This window comes from Pyxicephalus adspersus, chromosome 2 (genome assembly GCF_032062135.1).
Source record: "Pyxicephalus adspersus chromosome 2, UCB_Pads_2.0, whole genome shotgun sequence".
Classification (NCBI taxonomy): Eukaryota; Metazoa; Chordata; class Amphibia; order Anura; family Pyxicephalidae; genus Pyxicephalus; species Pyxicephalus adspersus.
Genome location: NC_092859.1, coordinates 27,897,250 through 27,904,614, shown reverse-complemented (window position 1 = coordinate 27,904,614; position 7,365 = coordinate 27,897,250). Strand labels below are relative to the sequence as shown.

Sequence of the window (7,365 nt, the reverse complement as noted above, 5' to 3'; positions counted from 1 at the left end):
AGGAATGGAAGGATGGAGGGAGGTATGGAAGGATGGAGATGGAAGGGAGGGATGGAAGGATGGAGATGGAGGGAGAGTTGGAAGGATGGAGGGAGGGAGGGATGGAAGGATGGAGGGAGGGAGGGATGGAAGTATGGAGTGCTAGACAGGAATGTAAGGATGGAAGGAGGAAAAGAGATTGGATGATTGAGGGAGGGATGGAGATGGAAGAATGGATGGAGGAGTGGAGATGGAAGGATGGAGCTGTGTACAGAAATGGAAGGATGGAGGGAGGGATGGAAGGATGGAGATGGAGGGATGGAAGGATGGAGATGGAGGGAGGGATGGAAGGATGGAGGGAGGGATAGAAGGATGGAGCTGTGTACAGGAATGGAAGGATGGAGGGAGGTATGGAAGGATGGAGATGGAAGGGAGGGATGGAAGGATGGAGAGTTGGAAGGATGGAAGGAGGGTTGGAAGGATGAAGATGGAGGGAGGGATGGAGCTGTGTACAGGAATGGAAGGATGGAGGGAGGGATGGAAGGATGGAGATGGAGGGATGGAAGGATGGAGATGGAGGGAGGGATGGAAGGATGGGGCTGTGTACAGGAATGGAAGGATGGAGGGAGGAATGGAAGGATGGAGGGAGGGATGGAGATGGAGGCGGTCCCGGCGGTGGGAGGGAGAAGGTTCGGGCAGGGAGGGGGAGAAGCGGCTGCTGCTGATAGAAGTCCGGGGGTTGCAGTGAGAGAAGCAGGCAGAGCAGTGTGAGCTCTGCTCGGGGAAGCCTCCTCCTCAGCCCGGCGTTTCTCTCCCCTCAGCCCGGACTCTCTCTTCTCCTCAGCCCGGACTCTCTCTCCTCCTCAGCCCGACGTCTCCCCCCCTCAGCCCGGCGTCTGTCCCCTTCTCCCGCCGGCTCTCCGTGGTGCTGAATTGTGGGCCGTTCCCCGGGCGGGCCCTGTGACAAGCCGGGTGTGAGTGTCAGGCTGTGTGAGCGGAGCAGGCCTGCTCGGTAACCGTGTGAAGGAGCCGGAGATCCTGGTATCTGTACCGCAGAGCCCGGTGCTGTATTATTGCTCACCCTGGCACAGCTGGCATGCCTGGCAGCACCTGACAGAGGCAGCACAGCCATCTGCACCCCCTGACTGGACACACTGACCCCCCAGGATTGGCACCAGTGCTGCCAGGGCCATTTCTCCTCAGAGACCTCATGAAAGTTTGGAGCCCCCCTGGCTGGTGAGAGCACCCCGCACCCCCTGGAGCTCAGGGAGGATTCTGCTCCATAGATGACTCTGTCTTTGTTACAAGCACACAGATCTGATTATAACTCTATGGCTTTGTGAGAGATGCCCAAATTTGTGTGACCCCGACTTTCCAGAGCCTCTCAAACTTTAGTAAAATATGGCATTGGTGAGACCCCCCAAAACAAGGCTTCTATCCCCCAGAGAACCTCTGATTACCTCCTGAACTCTCTTTGTGACTCTCAGGGCCGCAGGGGCGTTCCTCTCATCACAGCCAAGACTTGGGTATTGTCCAAACCATCAGAGCCCTCCATTAGGAATACTCGGGTGACCCCCTTGGCTGGAGAAAGACCTCCAAAGAATTGCATTGTCTTTGTGAAAGTGCTGGGTAAAAAGAATATAAGATCTGCTCATACTTTCACATCATTCTATGCTGGTGGAGAAGGTTCATCCTGGCCAGAGACTCTTCTATGTCTGCCTTTTAGGAAAAGAACTGTTGGTCCGATGCCAGGAGATGTAAGGACATTGCTTCTTAAAGCCAAAAAATTGCCCCATTGGTGACTTTGGCTTTGCTCCTTCAAAGCCACAACTAGAAGGGAAATAAATCCACCGGCTGCACAGGTAACTCAGATCTTGTACATCCAACTTGAAACATATACGATCTAGGAGAACTTCTATATGTTCTTGTTGTATGAAGATAATTTAGCATGCACCCATGAGCTTCATATTTCGCTAACCCATCCAGCTTTTCTTTACATGTAGAGACATTTTCCATCCTGGAAAGTGGTCATCCAATTACCTATCTCTTGCATCAGGACCAGAGATATTCTTTCTGCATCTCCCATCTGGATCCTAAAGAACTTTCTCCAAGGACAAGTGCAACGTTTAGCCAAACCCCTTGAGATCCATCAACGTGGCAATGTCCGTGGCTGTAGATACAGGCACCTAGCACCCGGACATCATAAAGTCACCAAGAGGATCTTCTCCCAGCAGAATAAAACAAGGTAAGATAAAGCCTTCTCTTGGGGCATGCATGGGAACAATGCTCTTGTAGAACAACAAGCTTCAGCAGTTTGGAACATGTAGGCTCCTAATAATAACTACAGGTTGCTTCAGTCTGGCTCAGAATATTAGCTACTTGGATATCCCCCATTGCCATCTGTCTCCGGAATGTAAAACATTTGCACATTCTATTTTGCAGAATATGCGCTGATCAGATATCGGCATGGCTGCTTTGTGTTTACCCAGATCATGGATTGCCAAAACGTAGTTTTGTATGTAGGTATCTTCAGTTTGACCTGCAGAAGCCTTTTTGGGCAAGTGCAATCCCTTTTAAAACATAATGCCAAGTATCTTAAAGTCATTGTCCGGTCATCCCATGCCCTCAGAATTAAATGAACTGGATGAGCAGTATTTTATTTATATTTTCTTTAGACTTTGGAAACGTAGATATTTATTGTGTTTTACATTATACCTGACATCACTTTAGATTTCAAACATGTAAAACTGATTCCTTCCTCTTTACAGAGCTTTTGCGTTATATTTAGCAGGTTGCACCCTCCTTCTGTGGTTCATCTGCTAGCGAAGGTCAATGTCAGTTTTGTAATAACATTATGCCTTATATGTGATTACTTTCCCTAAGGCAATAATATATCCGATATATTTGGTCTGTGGAGTGACTGTTGCTGTATCATATGGTTTGGTCATTGTACTCCCAGGTGCTTTGATATTGATGGCATCAGTCACTTTAGTGTGCATGGGCACAGGTGTACAGATATTTATCTAATTTTGGTTTATTAGCAATAGTGTCCATTTAATACCCCTCATGATGACTCTGTATCAACACTTCAGCAGCTGTTGCTAAGTTTGAGCTACAGTCAGATTTATCACATCGGCAGAGGTCTTGGCGTCTTCCAGGCATTTGGAGTTTGGATTATATGATAATTATAACTCCAAGATATTAATAGTCAGGCTGCTTGTTTTAGATTGCAGAAGTCATGTCCTGTTTCTGTCCGTGGAAGTCAACGTGTTTTGGCTTCAAAAAGTGCCCATTGGCTCCCCAACTGGACCAAATCTGCTGCAGGGTTAGAACTCTAACTTGTAGTGTTATGGTTCTGGATTTGACCAACACCAGGAACACCAACTGCATTTCTTGTGTATGTTTCTTTGGGTTTTCTTCTTGGTTGGCTTCAATTTAAACTGACCATATATTCTGCATGGGGGTGATGGGGGGAATTTTACATATTAATAAATTATTTGTTGTATTTACATGAAGTAATTTACAATTTTTAAATAGTTGTTTCCACAGAATAATGATAAAGCTCCAGTATATATGTAGTTGCATTGGCTACCTTCCTTGGACTCATCCAGTGCTGATCTTACATATATAAGGGTGTGCGTGTGTAGTCTTTGGACACCCTACAACTTGTCCAACCCTACAACTCACCAATCTATTAGCCATTTGGTCAAGGAACCTAAAATAGAAACCTTTTATTTTTTGTGCCAATGGAAACATATTTAGCCCCCTAAAAGATTTCTGTACTGATTGAAATATGTAAGTTTCCATTGCTGATTTTTTAAAACACAGGTTCCAGGAATATTTTTTTATTTCCCGAGAGTCAATGGCTTAGTCTCAGAACAATTATACAGGTAGTCCCCGGGTTAAATACGGGATAGGCACTGTAAGTTTGTTCTTACGTTGAATTTATATGTAAGTCGGAACAGGTACATTATTTTGATAAATGCAATTAGGACAGATGTTTGTCTTAACATATTATTTATTTTTACCCTTCTGTGCATGCGCAGTGTGGTGTCAGTTACTGTATAAATTCCTCACTGCAGAACAGTTGAGCCCTTAAGGTCACTCAGCTGTGTTTACCAAAAGACTTCTGCAAGTCATGCGAACTGCCCCCTCCCTCCATCAAGCCTCCATCCTGCACACAAGCAAGCAGGGAAGCCCATTCGTATCTAGGAGGCGTTCATATGTCGGATGTCCTTAACTCGGGGACTACTTGTATTCACTTTAAATGTCTTGACAGTTCACTAGCTGCATGCTTGTGTTTTGGTTATTGATGAAATAGGTAGTCTTGCAGTGATAGGGACAACAGATCTGGATACTGCAAAAAACAAGAAGGCAAGAGAAATACTCATATTTTCACCCCAAGTTTGTATTAAAAATGGATGACATTATTTTATTCCTTGGTAATTTATATATGCTATGTATAGTTTAAATAAAAATATTTACTATATACAAAGGCTCATTGGCTCTGTATGTTTTGTAAGCAAGCTTCCCCTTTTTTATTTCTTAGGTCTGTATAAGTTGGGAGAGGCATAGCGATGCCTGTTGAAGCCAAACTCCAGACACATATAGAAGACACCATTTATTGCAGCCTAGTATTTATCAGTACTGACGTATTAATGAATACAGGACAGCATTAACTTGTGTGTGCATTTTTTTAATGCATGCAATTATTATTATTGTTATTAGTTAACAGGATTTATATAGCCCCAACATATTAAATAGGGGTTGCAAATGACAGACTAATACAGACAGTGACACTGGAGGAGAGGTCCCTGCCCCGAAGAGCTTACAATCTATAGGAGGGGAGATATGCAATGTAAAGACCTTAATCAGTCTCGGTATCAGCCTATTACAGCACATGTACAGTGGATCTCAGACAGGAGATGCAGCACAAGGAGCCAATCAGTTATTCTAACAAGGTGTCTTCTAATCAGGGAAAAACAGGAATTATCTCAGTATTGTGCTTCTCCTCTTTAACTGCCCAGGGACAAGAAGTGTTAGTTTAATGTAAAAATCAAGTCTCTGAGTTGACAAGGCTGTGACCGTCCTGTGTAGATTTTAAAACTGGATAGATACAGAAATTCTTTATCTGTGTATTTAGTTGTTTTTCTGGAGTCTATCTTTATACAGTCTCATTTTCTAAGACAGACCTGCACTCGTATGCTGGATTATTTTGAATGGGTAGTGAAACCAACCTAACGTAGGGTACTGCATGCACAGTGATAGGAAACAAATACCTGTGTTTTGTTTTAATATATTTTACCTCCAAAGAAGAATTTTGCAGAGGTTTCACTAAAGAGCAAGAATGAAGAAATAAAAAGCAGTAGAAGCTCTTGCAGAAAAACAATGTGCATCCAATGAACGCTTGCTAGAAATAGACTTTCTCTCAGTTTATATGGATTTACGTCAGTAATGAAGATACCCTTAAAGTGTGCTGTATAGTAAGGGTAAAGTCATTACAGATTCTCCGAGCTCCATAGTTACATTTATTAACTCAAAGTGCGTCAGGCTGTTTCATACTGGCATGAAAAACCTCAAAATGTGTCACTGCCTAAAAACTGCCATAGTAAATATTGCTGCAATGAACTGCTGGGCTTTTGTGAGTTAAATATGTAACCGGTTTATCAGTTCCTTTTTTTTCTTTGAAGCTACTGTTTCCAGTGCTCAGTAGTAATGCTTTTAAAAATCAAAGTAAAGGTCAGACTTAATGTTTATTTTTGCTGGTATTTGCATGGCAAGCTATAATTATGCATATTAAATGCAAGCATTAAAAAACAGCTTTGCTTAAATTGTATACAGCAGATGGAATTCCTTATCTTTTTGCACACAGTCTATTTTGTGGAAAACTTTAGCCACATACTTTGGAGCAGCAGTATTTCCCTAAATCAAGACAGAGGAGCTATCGAAAGGGTGAACTTAAACCAATAGACGTGGACAGTTACTGCTTTCTCCAGTTAAATGATTCAAAAGAGAGTGGTTTTGTACTTGAACAATACTGAAGAAATCATAAAAATGAACCTTTAACTTTGCTGAGACAAAAACAAAAACAAAGCAATCCCTTCAGATTCACCTATATACATGGCAAGGATTTCTATGACTGCCAAGTTGGATGGGCTGTTATCATTATGGCCACCTACACGTCTAGGGGATTTCAGTGTTGACCAACCAAAGGAGATGTTCTATAGTTTACAGAAGATAGATAGGAAAGCTGATAATATTGCTAGAGATTTCAGATTTTTGTCAAGAATTATAGGTATTATCCATGCTGGCACAAAAAGTACTTATTCTGAAAAATGAAAGCTAATCTGTAATCTTCAATGTATAACACTGGTCAACAAACAATTTCCTGCCAAACAAATTAAAGTCATTTTATGTTATGTTTGATGCACAGATTCCAAATACGGTATTGGTTCTGCTAGATTTAGCTGTAGTTTTTGAAATAATGACCTCATTATTAACCTCATAGAAAAATAATGAAACAAATTAAGCAAAATTAAACTGTCTTAAAATTAATGTCAACATATTCTAAATTCAGTATATTTACAGAACTAATCACAAAGAAGTCATTGAAAAACATTGAAAAGTTTGTATGATTTCCTTTTATGCTGATGATCAGGACAATATGTTGACATGTTGAAGGCTCCAGCAGTAGTCTGCCATCATGTGTCCATCCCATCTGCCCTGATACCTTTCCTCCATCACCTTTATATCTTGATGGAACCTCTCCCCTTCTTCCTCACTGAAATGGCCAAGCTTTTTTGTAAATTTTTGCAAATAGCTATGGAGATAGTATACCTTTATGCTCATAGTAGCACCCAAATTTTTCAGGTTTAAGAGCAAGTTTTGTACCAGTTCTTCATATTTGTGTGCTTTATGGTTACCCAAGAAGTGACAACCATGACATAGCTGTGCCAGGCAGACGCTTCAGTATCAGTCATGTAACTTGTGAAATTTTAATCATTTATCAGTTTCCGAATCTGGGGTCAATCAAAGATTCCTGCTTTTATGTTTTCAGTACTCAATCCAGGGAAGAATCTACAAATGTATTTGAAGCAATCATCGTCCTTGTTCAGAGCTCTAACAAATTGCTTCATTAATCCCAACTTTATGTGTAGTGGAGGGAGAATTATTTTTTCTTTGTTAAACAATGGCTCGTTAATGATGTTCGCTGCACCTTTTTTCATGTTTTCCCTTGGAGGCCATGTCACTTGTTTCCAGTCATCCTGCTTTGTTCTAATATCCCACAAGCAGATGAAACGTCGGTACTTTGTGTATCCACTTTACTGTCTAAGTAGGAAGTTCACCATTATTTAATCAACACATATGGACCATTGGTGTTCATGA

General features: G+C 41.9%; 1 protein-coding gene across 1 annotated transcript in view; it reads left to right on the top strand.

Annotated features, from left to right (window-relative positions):
• Positions 1-724: 724 nt before the first annotated feature.
• The window catches only part of LARGE1 (LARGE xylosyl- and glucuronyltransferase 1), a 237,452-nt gene continuing 230,811 nt past the window's right edge, over positions 725-7,365 (top strand). Inside the window, exons 1-2 of the mRNA XM_072400166.1 lie at positions 725-1,841; positions 1,983-2,224. The gene's annotated coding sequence lies outside the window, so the exon portion shown is untranslated. The remainder of the gene's footprint in view (positions 1,842-1,982; positions 2,225-7,365) is intronic.